This window comes from Spermophilus citellus (genome assembly GCF_964194105.1).
Source record: "Spermophilus citellus genome assembly, chromosome: 1".
Taxonomy (NCBI): Eukaryota; Metazoa; Chordata; class Mammalia; order Rodentia; family Sciuridae; genus Spermophilus; species Spermophilus citellus.
The window spans coordinates 89,013,858-89,028,686 of record NC_138182.1 but is presented as its reverse complement, the minus strand read 5'-3'; the positions used below and the strand labels follow the sequence as shown (position 1 = coordinate 89,028,686).

The 14,829-nt window shown below is 37.1% G+C and overlaps 1 pseudogene across 1 annotated transcript; it reads right to left on the bottom strand.

The window, feature by feature from the left end:
- Nucleotides 1-6,708: 6,708 nt before the first annotated feature.
- On the bottom strand, nt 6,709-7,616 carry LOC308657143 (olfactory receptor 14C36-like; annotated as a pseudogene). The gene has a single exon. The product of its transcript is annotated as an olfactory receptor 14C36-like (transcript).
- Nucleotides 7,617-14,829: the final 7,213 nt, after the last annotated feature.

Here is a 14,829-nt window from a genome sequence, read left to right as displayed (position 1 = left end):
TGAGGGGTCATGTCTCCCCTGGTCCCCAGCATTTACCTGATGTGCTACATTTCCAATGGTAGTAACTGCTTATCTCTGAATTTATTTATGGAACTCTTTTTACTTATTTTGCCTTTTTTGTTATTTTTAATTGTACATAAAGATTCACTTTAGTATAATTATACACACATGGAATTTAATTTATTCTATTATAGTCTTGGATTCCCTCTTTCCCTTCCTCATTCTCCTGATTCCCCTGTTCTATTCTACTAGTCTACAGTATCCTCATCTGTTTATTTATTTATTTTTAAAATTTATGTTTTCATTGTAGTTGCACACAATACCTTTATGTTGAGGGCCACAGACAAGTCAAGATGGTTTCTGGCACTTTGCCAGGGGGCATGGTTTGAGAAGTAACACCAGCGAGCCATTAAGATGATGGAGATTTCTTAATGACTGACTGCTGTATCTAGATGATGTTAATTAAGTTAAGCTGTGTGTAATTATTAAGATAATGAGGATTCCTTAATGACTAATTGATGTATCTAGATGATGTTAATTGAAACAAGTTGTGTATAATGAGTTAGGTTTAAATACCTCTGCTGTCCTACAATAAAGTGGCTCCCACTGTTTCAACCTTCACAAGTTGCTTATCACCCCCCCCCCCGAATTTTGCCCAGCCAGACTGCGGCTCCTTTATTGCATTTATTTATTTTTATGTGGTGCTAAGGATCAAACCCAGGGTCTCACACGTGCTAGGTGAACACTTTACCACTGAGCCCCCACCCCAGTCTCTGTTTATTTATTTTTATTGGAATTTTATAGATGCACATAGAGGTGGAATCCACAGTAGTACATTTTCACACACTCATGACCCTTTCCTATCCCTTCTCCCTTTCTCTGGATTTTCTTCTTCTATTCCACATATCTTTCCTATGTCTTTATAATATCCAACCCAACTTGCCTCCTTACTTTCCTCTAGATTCTGCATATGAAAGAAATCATTTGACCCTTGAATTTCTGAGTCTGTCTTATTTCACTTAGCATTTTTTTTCCTCCACCCATTAACCAGAAAATGTCACAATTTAATTATTTCTTTTAAATGAATAAAACTTTACTGTGAAGATATATCACATTTTCCTTATTCATTCATCTGTTTACCAGCATCTGGACTAGTTTCATAACTGGATATAGTGAATTGTGCTTCCATAAACTTTGATATGGCTGTATTACTGTAGTTACTGATTTTAGTTCTTTTGCATAAATAATGGGATGGGATAGCTGGGTCATAGGATGATTCCACTAATATTGTGAAAATGGCTGTACTACCAGAAGCATTAAACAGATTTAATGCTATTCCAATTAAAATCCCAATGACATTCTTCATAGAACTAGAAAAAGCAATCAAAAAATTTATTTGGAAAAAAATAAAAGGCTCAGAATAGCCAAAGCAATTCTTAGCAAGAAGAGTGAAGCAGGAAACATCACAATATCAGACCTTAAACTGTACTACAGCGCTATAGTAACAAAAATGGCCTGGTTGTGGCACCAAAGGAGACATGTAGACCAATGGTACAGAATAGAAGACACAGAGACAAATGACAGAAAATTCTGCTTCAACAGAGGAACTACTGGGAGACACCTCACATCCCATTCATAACATTTACTGCTGGCCCCTCAAAACCCATGTCAATTTCACAATGCAAAATTAATTTAGTCCATATACAAGTGTTTCACAATCTTAATAATTCCAGCAGTGCCCCAAAGTGAAAGTCCAAAATCTTTCCTGAAACTGTAGGTGAACTATTGGCTGTGAACCCACATAAAACATCAAAAGAAGTTACAAGCATCCAGTATTCACTAGCAGAGAGTAAATCTTCCAATAGCAAAAGGCAGTAATAAGGGCACATAAAGAATGGATTAGGGGTGAGGAAATGCAAAACCCTGTTGAACAAATATGTCCCTCAACTCCACCTATAATTCCTCATGTAGCATATAAGACCCTTGAGTACAAAAAGATATTTCCAAAGTGCTTAGGTATTCCTGCTCTTTGGCTTTGCCATTTGCAGAGCACAGGCAAATGCTCTCTTTTCCTTTAGCTATCTCTGTAGCCAGCAGCTTTTCTTGGCCTTCAGTTCATGCTTTTGGTAACCTCTAATTTCTGGAAATCCCATTCAAACTTTGGCTTCACCTTCAGAGCTTCACCTATCACCTGGTCAGGGGAAGCCTGCAGGGCCTCAGACCCTGCTACAGTTTGATTGGCATATGAAGCCTTTTTTTGAGATGGTGGTGAAAGGCAGCCTGACCCCTTAACTTGAGCACCCTGCATTCCTGCAGAGCCAGCACAGTGTAAATAGTGGCAAAGTCTGTTGTCAGCTTGTGCTTCAGTTGGGTTCCTGAAATTACTGCTGTGATGATTTCTGAATGTCTTCCTTGCTGAGCAGGGAAAACTCACTTTCTGGGCCCCTGTGCTAGTGGGGTGGCCCCAAGACAATTTGGAAGGGAATTTGTCTTCTACATCCATGAGTGTACAACAGTGGTGGTCTTGCAAATTCCTTACATGTCCTCAGCCTCTTCTATATAGTGTCAGTTTGAAATACTTGACATCTCTTAAGGGACTGCAATGTCTACCACCACACCTTCCTTGGCCATTATCTCAATGATCATGTTAAAAATCTTATCAAATATGGATTTTAACTCTACTAAAATAAGCAACTGCTTTCTTACAATGCTAAATGTCTCTGGTATTGATATGAATATTGGAAAGGCTATTTAAAACATGAAAAAATGTAATGGTTATGGCATAATATTGTCAGTCATGAATATTACCTGAAAGCACTCAGTAGATTATGTTACCATAATGTCTTGTTGGTGGCTCTCTTTACAATAGATATTACCACACAATTTATCTTACTATAAAAATGTGTTTCTTTGTACTAAACTAGCACACAAAGTAAAGTTTTTCTAAATTCTGAAGAAATATCATATTATACCCACATACCAATAGTGTTTTTGTGTAATTTGACACAAGCTGTGAAATATCATGAAGTTCTTATATCAATATTTTCTTTTTTGCTTTCCTTCATCACCAATTCTTTCAATATAAAATATCTTATAACATAAGGTAAACATCCAAAGTCTTCGTCAAGATAGATACATATCATTAGGGATGGTTTTGCAATTTAATTTCATTCTTAATTCATAATAAGTATGATCTTTACCCACCTAACTTAACTCAAAAATTGTTGATACAAGTCACCCATAGATGTTCAATAAGCTATATTTCTGGAGGAAATGCATGTAAATATGGAGTTTGCAGAATTCATCTGGGATTCTTTGAAGGTCTTTCTGCTCTAGCAGGGAACACTGGAGCAGTGAGAACCAGAAACTATAGACACAGTGTGTGGATGGAGCTTGTGTTCTGTTTGGATCCTGTTAAGCAAGTCAAGGCTTCCTGTAGCATCCAGTGCTGGGCTGCTCACTGGTTCCCAAGCATTCCCCTATCTGCAAACTTTAAGAAATGCCTTTACTAATCAATCAAATATGTTCAGGCTTTTAAATTTACCTAGGTAATAATTACATTGTTTTTTTTCCTATTAGTGTACTGTTGAATAAAATTGTTTCTCAAAAGTTAGAATTTGATGTAATATTTTCATATTATATATATATATTTTCTCTTTTTGTTATATAAGTATTCCTAGGTAACTTGATATGATCATATGTCATTTATAATTCATAGTTGGCAAAGCATATGTCAATGAGGACACTAGAATGTTTGGAGAGAAATAACGTTTGTGAGATGATGAAAGATTGCCACAAGACTGGGGAAGTGGCACACCCCTGCAATTCCAGTGCATCAGGAGCTAAGGCAGGAGAATAAGAGTTTCCAAGCTGGCATCAGCAACTTAGTGAGACAGTAAACAACTTACTAAGACCCTGTTTTTATATTAAACACATAAAAGTCTGGGGATGCTCCCCTGGATTCAATCGCTGTTCAGGAAAAAAAATAAACTGCCACAAGGTTTTAGGAAACAAGTACAGATAGATGTTTAAAAGTTCAGTAAAGTGAGATGATTTTAAGTGTTCACATCATCAGACACTGAGGCCAGACAATTACAGTGTGGGAGGAAAACAGTCCAAAAGATGACCTGCATTTCAGCCTTGGGGTTTGGTTCCTGACACTGGGTCACTCATGAACAGCTAAGGAAGGTGGGGTTTCTTCCCCAGAAGTTGGGTTTATTGTCAGGACACAAGGGGTGGTAAAAATGCCCCCCCCCCATTTACTTCTTGGAAAAAGAAACTCTTCTCTTTTTTTCATGTTCTAGATGGAGAGGGATATTATTGTGCTTCTCTCTGGATTTTTGGTCACAACTTCTTTAGGATTTGATTTTTGTATATTTTCAAATAATTAATTGACAAAATTATATATCACAGTTCTTGCATATTTGACACTGGCTCTGAGTAAGAATAGATTATGGAGTGTAAGTTATCTCTAGATTAAATTGGTAAAATTTTCTCTGTCACAGTATTTGATCACATCAATGTTTATAGGAGCTCAAGTCACAATAGCTAAACTATAGAACCAAACTAGATGCTCTTCATATAGGTAAGAGGACATATTGGATGAATCTTTTATATATATATATATCCTAAAATTCTTTGAGGTTTTATATATATATAACCTCAAAGAATTTTAGCAAATATGTTGAACTATATTTATTCACTAAATTATGCATTGATAAAAATAAGTGGGAACCAATGTAACAAAAGAAGTAAAAAGACCTCTACAATGAAAACAACAATACAAAGAAGGAATTTGAAGATGTCCTTAGAAAATGGAAAACCTCCCATGATCTTGGATAGGCAGAATTAATGTTGTCAAAATGACCATGCTACCAAAATCATTATACACATTTAATGCAATTCCTATCAAATCCCACTGTCATTCTTCATAGAAATAGAAAAAAGTAATTTTGAAATGCATTTGGAAAAATAAGAGATCCAGAATAGCGAAAGCAATCCTTAGCAAAAAGAGTAAAGCAGGAAGCATCACAATATAGAAATTTAAACTATACTACAGAGTCATAGTAACAAAAATGGCATGGTTTTTGCACGAAAATACACTTGTAGACCAATGGTACAGAATACAAGACATAGAGACAAACCCACATAAATACAGTTATCACATACTAAACAATGGTGCCAAAAATACATCAAAGAAAAAATAGCTTCTTTAACAAATAGAGCTGGAAAAACTGGAAATCCATATGTAGCAAAATGAAACTAAATCCCTATCTCTCACCCTGCACAAAACTCAACTTAAAATGGATCAAAGACCTAGGCATTAGACCCAAGACATTGTGCCTACTAGAATAAAAAGTAGAACCACATCTTCATCATGTTGGCTTAGGACATATTTCCTTAAAAAGATTTGTACAGCACAAAAAATAAAATCAAAGATCAATAAGTGGGATGATATCAACTAAAAAACTTCTTCACAACAAAGGAAAAAATCAAGAACATAAAGAGAGAGCCTACAGAATAGGAGAAAGTCTTTACCACATGTACATGAAAGAAATATATCCAAAAAACTTAACACCAAAGAAACAAATAACCAATCTGTTAGAAACTGAACAGACACTTCACAGAGGAGGATATACTGTTGATCAACAAATATATGAAAAAGTTTTCAACATCTCTAGCAATTAGAGAAATGCAAACCAAAACTACTCTGATATTTCATCTCACTCCAGTAAGAATGGAAATTATCAACAATAAAAGCAACATTACCTGTTGGTTAGGATGTGGGGGAAAAGGTACACTCATACATTGCTGGTGGGACCAAAAATTGGTGCAACCACTCTGGAAAGCAGTATGGATATTTCTTAGAAAACTTGGAATGGAACCACCATATATAACCCAGCTATCTCACTTCTTGTTTTATACCCAAAGAACTTAAATACAGCATACTATATGACACAGCCACATCAATGTTTATAGCAGCTCAAGTCACAATCCTAAACCCTAGACCCAAATTAGGTGCCCTTCAACAAATGAATGGATAAAGAAAATGTAGTATATGTACACAATGGAGTATTACTCAGCCTTAAAAATATAAAATTATGGCATTTTTGGGTAACAGATGGTGTTGGAGAATATCCTGCTAAGTGAAATTAGCCAATCCCCAAACACCAAAGGCAAACTGTTTCATTTGATATGCAGTTTTGATCCATTAACTGGGGGAACATAGGGAAGCATGGAGGAACTTTAGATTGTGCAAAAGGGAGTGAGGGGAAGGAAGGATGTGGGGGAGAAGGCTGTCAAAATGAGGCAGTCATTATTAACCTGTGTACATACACTTATGGTTGCACAAACCGTAAAACTCTGTATCATGTACCACCAGAGAAATAAGAAATTATACTCCATTTAGAATAATGAGTTAAAATGCGTTCTGCTGTCATGTGTAACTAATTAGAACAAATAATTAAAAATAAAAATGTATACAATGATAAAATTACAAATTTTATGATGTGTCCATGGAAAAATATGGTAAATCACAAAAAAGATATCTTATAAAATAAAATAAATCATCTCCTAATGATGTGATCCCAGTGTAGGCAGGGTTAGATGGAAATCTCAGATGTGAAGAGCTTTATCTAAGAACCACAAACAGGGAAATGAGGACAATCCTGAAATGCAATTTTATCATTTCTCTGAAAACAACTGTCTTTACATTACTCTCCTCACAGCTTCCTTTACCTGCTTGTTCCTGAGACTGTAGATGAGAGGATTCAGGAAGGGAGGAACCATGGTGTAAAAGGCAGAGAGAACCATATCCTGGAGGGTGTCAGAGGTTGCTGATGGTCTCAGGTACAAACTTGTGATGGAACTGAGGAAGACTGACACAACAAGGATGTGAGGGGTGCAGGTGGAGAAGGCCTTCCCTGGGGCTCTGGTGGGAAATTTCAGCACAGCAGCAAATATGTGAATATATGACATTATTATTATAGCCAAGCAGCCACCACCAATGATTATAATAGAGACAAGAAGAAGGACCATGTTGCTGGTGGTGTCAGAGCAGGAGAGCCTCAGCAGAGAGGGGACATCACAGAAGAACTGATGGACCACGTTTTACTGGCTGAAGGACAGCTGTAATGTGTTCCCAGTGTGCACACCTGCATACAGCAGACCACTGAGCAGGGAAGCCAGGGTCATGCAGACACAAATCTGGGGTTCATAATGAAGAGGTACTGGAGGGGCTGGCAGATGGCCACATAGCGGTCCCAGGCCATGATTGTGAGAAATAGCATCTCCACATATGCACAAAAAATGACCAAGAAGATATGTATTGCACAATCAGCTACTGAAATGACCCTGTTGCCAGTAAGAGATTTGACACAGGTATTGAGGACAGTGACAGAAATGAAGCACATGTCTAAGATGGACAGGTTCCTGAGGAAGAAGTACATGGGTTTGTACAGGTGCTGGTTAGCAGTCGTGACTGTAACAATGAGAAGGTTCCCTAACAAGGTACCCAGGTAGGTCATTGGGAATGCTGTGGAATAGAGGAAACTCAGATTCCAGCCATCAGGAGAGCCCAGGAGGAGAAATTCAGTTACCATGGTGACATTGGCCATTTACTTGAAATTCTGGTTATTTGAGAAGATGAAGAGTTAAAAAGAGGAAGTAAAAAACATCATTAATACAATTAGTTCACACATTCATGTCCAAATAGTTTTCTTATATTTTGTAGACACTTTGCCTGCAGAGGAAGGTATTCTTGGTTTTCTGATATGTTTAATCATTTCTGATCAGAGTACACCCCCCAGTGCTGGTGTGGAGGTCTGCAGCCCAACATCTGAGTTTGACCTTCAGGGCTTGTCCTCAGCTCCCCATCAGACCTCCCCTGACCTCCTGAGACTCCATGCAGAGCACTTCCAGGGTTGCCCAACTCCTCACCTGCATACCCACCTGTGTGACAGTTCATTGTTTAATGCTCTGTAGTTTACTTACCTTCATCCTCCTCCATAAATACAATTCAATATTATTTTGCCATTACCTCCACACCTAATAACTCAAATTATAAAGCAAATTGTAATATTTTTTACATTTTTATGTAAAGATCTATATATATCATGTTGGAGTACTGATCACTATGAACATGAAAACATTTGACTTATGAGAAAACCATCTCAATAATTCAAATTTTTCCATTCCAGCATCACAGGCCCAGTGTTGTGGAAAACTGAGGTGACCTGAGTGCCCCTTAACTCTGCTGAAGTCTCTCACTCTCCCTGGTGCTCCCCAGGATGGGGGTGGTGCTGTCTCCTGGACACACACCCTCAACCAGCCTGTCCCTGCTCCTGCTGGGCTCTCTATTCCTCTCCAGGTTATCAGGGTAAGGTCTTCAGAGCCTCAGGCCCCGAGCAGCTGACACTCTCCTCAACTTCTACTTTGTACCTTTAAATGTTCTCTCTCTGTGTTCACCACCATGAAGTTGAAGTTCCCTTTGTCTAGACAATAATTTATATTTTCCTTGTGGAACCTTCCATTATTTTTCTTTCTTTTTAATGGCATCATAATTATACAAAAAGATACTGAATGTATGTGCTAAAAGAATATTTTTCCCATGGTTACAATACTTCTACAGCAGGTTAGACCACCCATAGGTGACTCAATCCAGAATCACCCATATTGTCATTTCCTCTGCCCTCTGCAAACCTGGTCCTTCTCAGCACCTTCTAGGTTAACCACACTTACCCTTAGAAAAGTGATCTTCCTGGTGAGCCTCCCTGGGTTCCTCTGGAAATGTGTGTTCCCCTGGGTCAGGGGTGGGTAGCCAGACACAGGTAGGTTGGTGTTAATTTCACAGTGAGGGTGAAGTTCAAGGGGTCCTACTCTGTCTACCTGAACACTGTCTTGCCCCATCCCCAATTCTTCCCTGATACAAACCTGAGGCTCACTCCCGAGAGACCCCCTTGTTTATAGAATACTCTGGAACTTGCTGACACAAGCCTTTCCTAACTGTGACCTAGTGATATAATTTTCTCCATTAATGTGTATTGGGCTTTAAAGAAGGCTCAAATGAAACTTTTCCTCTGGAAACTGCTTTACAATCTTAAACTTTTCCCCCTTCTGTGTAGTGTTAGAAATAGACATATTATATTGCCTTTGATTAAATCAGCATGTATTCAACACTCAGATCACTGGTGCAAATTCCTTGATTTGGGACCTTGTATTGTTCATCTTTTTAGTATCAACTGCATGACTTCCTTCACAGTGGTATGGAACTAATGCCTGGTGGCTTTGTTGACTGATCACTCCCCTCGACTGGATTTCTTTATGCTGCTGACTTACAGATGAAGAGCTCTCACGCATGCTCTGCCCCTTCTACACTGCTATAGCACACACAGTGCAGGATGGTGGGAGGTCATGCAAGCGCAGGTGCCCTGTGCACTTGCAAATGTGTACATTTCCACTTTATAGCAGTAATTGCTCAACAAGCATAACGATGAAACAAGTATGGCTACAACGATTACTGATGGTTACGTTTTGGAAAGAAGAAAAATATTGATATTTTCAAGTAAATTGATTACCATGAGAGAAATAATACAATAATACATTATGTAAAAATATAAATGCACATGACAAATTCAGAAGGTGATGGGTGATGAGACAAATGCATTTTAAAAACTTTGCAGGTTTTCAACTTTTTATACTGACTTCCAGGCACTACAGGAGTCCTGCTTACCACCCCTAGACATTTGTGTCAAATATAAGATAAACATATATGTACACAGGATCTGGAAGTTGGCACAGAACTACAGAGACATTTTTTTGTTTCCACTTTTTATACTAAACCATGTACTATTTTTAGTTTTCCAATTAAACTTAGTAAATTGTCCAGTAAGCAGTTTGAATCATATGAATTTAATTGTTGTCCTTCATTGCTTATGTGTTTAACTACTTCTTGAAAAATTCTCATCTATATTTGACTTACTTTTTTCATGGATCAGTCTCACAGGAAACTTCAGATTATGGATATGACAAAATAAATATAGGACCACTACCTGATTTCCTGGGGTCCTCCAAGTATTCTTGTAGATCTCAAAAATGTGATTAGTTTCTTCACCTAGATTTTTTTAAAAAATAAGAAATAAGTCTTCAAATTTTCTAATTTGACCTCACAATTTTAGCAATGTAGACAACTACATTGTCCTCTAATGAAAATGCTTATTGAAAATTCCCATAAACACCAAAAGTTGGTGTTATAAATAAAACAAAGTTCAGGTAACAAGAAGGTCAAGAATAGAATCATAAAGAGAAATTAGCATATTTTTAATGCCAGTAATTTGAAGAAGGGCTTCTGCAAATACTTTTGTGTGTTAGTGGAGAAAGCTGGGAGTTTTCTCTTTTGGTATTTCTCTGACAGTTCTTTACTATCAAGTAAGTAGATTGCATTAAAAAATGCAGTGGATTGTTTATGTTGTAAAATACAGGTTTTAATTATTTTCTAAATTACATTTTTACATATTAGCAATTATGGTTTAGTGTTATTGATCAGTCATTGAGGGATGCTGAGGAATACTTTAGCACATCTGACCCTAATGTGCTTCTAAAGACTGCATGACCCTATTATTATATTTTTACCACTAGACACACATCTTCATTACACATGATATGCTTTTAGTCTAAAATGTGAACAATTATTGAAAATGCAAACATATTTGTGATTAGGACAAAAAGGTGACGTTGATGAATTCAAAATGCTTCTATGAAAATTGTATACCATATTGGATGTTTTTATTTTCAACAGCTACTGAAAAATATGAATGAATGTAATTTATATAAATGAATTCATATCTACCTCCCTGCCACCTGCAATGTATTTGGCATTTTGTTTCTGTTGCCTTAATATGAATATATTTCTTTGTCAGCCATCAAAACTGTGCAGATAATTTTGTGCATTTTCTACGTGTGTGGTAAGTAAAAACTATTTGAATAGAAGAATTTTAAACCAATAAGAGGTAACATGAAGAATTATCACATGTTACTTGCAAACACTGTGCAGATATCCACCACGCTCCAGGTATAATACTACTGAAGCACTGGAAATCAGAAAATAGTATCGTGTTTACAAGTCTTCATTGTTACTATAATTCTTTGAACAGTTAACCATTTTTTCCTGGGGTGGCTGACAATCTGGATGAAGCTCCAGTTTGTTGAGCAGAATAAAAATGAGGCTCAGAAGTGCCTGGACTCTAACTGCCAAGTACTCCCTCCTGAGTGTTTCCTGTTCTCCAGGGGGGGGGGGGAGCACAACTGCGTCTCTCCTTGGTTTTTCCCATCAAATCTGTCTGCAACCAGGGTGCATCTGTGCAGTCAGCACAGTGCTATGTGGGATGTGGGAGGCTCAGTCACCTCTGCTTTATATGAACCTGGTGCCTGGCCAGTGGGAGCAGGACCCCAGGGAGCCCAGAGCTCAGCCTGCAGAGACAGCCAGAGGCCTGAGCACACCACCAGGCAGAGAGACCAGGAGAGAGGACCTGGCCACATGCCAGCATGGACAGTGGATGAAGCAGTGGAATTCCTTTGCTGGACATCTGTAGAGAAATGAGTAACACTAAGGAGAGACTGATGGTTCTCACTGTGTGTTTCCATCTTGCCCTCCTTCATCTCAGTGTGAATTAGGGGTATTTTGGTGTCAGATAATATTAAGGGTGCTGGGCAACTCTCATTCACTCACCAACCTGTAAATGGGAAACTTCTAACACTATCTGCAGTTTTGCTGCAAAAATTTCTTATCATTGAGATAAAATTCACATGACATTATGTTAACCTTTATAACAGTTCATGGTTATCAATTCAGTGTTAACTACCACATTACAAAATTGTGCAACTTCCAAATATATCTTCTTCCCAGATATTTTTATCACTTTCAGTGAAACACTACACATTGTCCCTATGTATCTTTACTTAAGTCACTTGAAGACTCTAAGTATAATCTCCATGTTTAAATTTATGTCTTGCATGTTTGGTTGAGTAGAATCATTCAGTATGGGTTCTTTTTTATGACTTGGGTCAGTCACATGTTTTTCAAATTAATCCACATTGTAGTATTTGTCACAAGTTTATTCTTTTAGAGAATGAATACTATTCCTTTATATATGTATACCAGCAACTTAAAAAGCCTATATATCTTTCTATAAGCAGTTGGTCCTTTGTTCTGTTATCATAGTGTGGAATTGCCAGTCATTGTCTTTGGGCTTCTCGTCTTTTGAGATAGATTCCGTATTTACACAGGGTGCTGTCTTTTTGATGTGCTGTTGGATTTCATTTTCTAGGTTTTGCTGAGAATGCTTGCATGTGTCTTGATGAAGGATATGGGTCTGTAATCCTCTTATTTTGTGTGTAATTTTCTGGATCTTATACTAGGGAAATGATGTTTTTTGTGGAATGTGACTTGAGGAGTTGAAGTTCACTTCAGTTCCCTGGAGTGGGTTCAGGAGACGTGGTCTCACCTTTCTTTGAATGTTTGGTAGAACAGTAGTGAAGCCATGAGCTGCTGGAGGATTTTATGTTTTTGTTTTTGTTTGTTTGTTTTACTTAGAAGTATTTTATTAATGATTCAAATTTCTTGGTCATTATATATGTCCAGGTCATATATTTTCTCATAATTCAGATGTAGCATGTTATATTTGTCCCAAATTTATCCCTTTCTTGTATATTTTCCAATATGTTGAGATGTGGTTTTTCATAAGACTTGTTAATGGTTTTGGCATTTCTGTGACATCAGTTATAAAGTTTCTTTTATTCTCTGATATTTTATTTACCTTTGGCTTTTTTATTGTTAGGGTAGCTAAAGGTCTGTTGATTTTGTTTGTATTTTCATAAACAACTTTTGCTTTCATTGATATTTTTGTATTGTTATTTAGTGTTAATTTATTTCTTCTCCAATATCTATCATTGCTTTTTCAACTGCTTATTTTAAGTGTGGTTTGTGTTTGCTTTTCTACTGTCATTGTAGGATCTGTTCTTAGTCTTTCTGCTTTTTCGATGTAGGCATTTAGTGTTACACCCTTTTCCTTAGTAGTGCTTCATGAATGTCATAGGATTTGCTATGTTATGGTTCCATTTTCATTAATAGTCTTAGTAAAAGGAATGTTTTCTGGTGTCTTCAAATATCTCTCATTTAAAGTTAGTTTACTTTTTAGTTTTGAAAAGGAATTTGAACATTAGGAAAAAAGTCCATAAACAAAAATTTTCACAACTTCACAAGTATCGAAGAATGATCAATCAATAGACTATGACCATATATAAAATGACACATATTTTCCACAAACCAAATACATACAAAGTACCCAGTTCAGGCAGCATTTATGTGGGTTGTTTTCAGGATGCACTTATGCCAATATTTGGTGGACAGATTTGTGCATGTTATGTTAAGTTAATTTTGTTCTTGTCAGCAATATGTGAGTACACTGATTTCTCTCAACTATAGCTACAAGAGTTTCACCAACTGACCTAAGTATATGGCTAGTCAATATCATTTTACTGTCTTTTATTTTTTATTTGATGTATCCCACACCTTCAGTCACAAACCTTGAGGGGATGTACCTCTCTCTTCATAGTTGCTCAGAGACTCCCCTTACACTGGGAGTCCTCACAATGGGTATGAAGGCAGGAATAGCCAATCTACTATGTTTCATGTCTTCTGGGATCTGATCTCCTCCACTGTCTCTTTTGCTCTGTCTACAACTTTTCTCTGCCTTGCTCAGTGTCCCTAAATAGACAAGGGTGCTGCCACTCAAGCCTGGGTGGCCCTTTGCCCTCAGTGCCTGGCCAAGCTATGCTCACAGCAGCTCATACCACCTGGTCCAGAGGCCTGAGTCCATTTATTTTTTCTTTCTCAATTTCACTCATCAATATTGTATAGTTTTAGGACCAAGATAGTTCACTCTTAGGTTAAATGTTGCTGCTTATTTTAAGTGTTTATTTTTCTTTCATTTTACATTTCAGTAGAGTATATTTAGAACATATTTCTACAAACATGGAATATATCTTATTCTAATCAGGATCACAGTATTGTGAAGTGTATACATCATTTTGATGCTAATGTAAATATGATTTTTCTTAATTGAATTTTGATAGTACATTATAATGAACAGAAATGCCAATGTAGGCAAATTCACCAGCATAAAAATTTCTCCTCTATCTCAACCTCTTCTGTAATTCAATGAATATCAATCCTCTATATGTTTCCCCATTAATTTCTGAGAAGTGATTATATTTGAGATTCTCTTCCTATAGTTTCCCTTGTGTGTGATGAACAGTGGTTAATATGAGTCATGGGTTCTACTGCTTTAACTCAAGTCATATTGAGAACCAGCCTCATTGAACTCTTCTGTGATACCTACATTGGACAGGCACCGTTCCCTACCAGAAGTTCACATCCTGGTACTGCTAGATCCAGCTCAGAACCCCCAATGCCAAGTTCACTAGGCAGACCCTTCTTTCAGAGGTCTCTTCTGCAGATTTGAGGGGGTCATCTCTCCCCTCTTCCCCAGCATTTATCTGATGCGCTACATTTCCAAAGGTAGTAACTGCTTATCTCAGAATTACTTTATGGGAACACTTTTTATTTTATTTACTTATTTTCTTTTATTAGTGTTTATAGTTGTCCATAAAGACTCATTGTAACGTAATCATACATACATTGAACTTAATTTAGTGCATTATAGTTCTTGCTTCCTGTCCTTTCTCTCCTCTTCTTCCTCCCCTGATTCCCCTTCTTCTGTTCGACTGGTCTGCCTTATACTTATTTATTTTTAATCAATGTTTATATTAAAT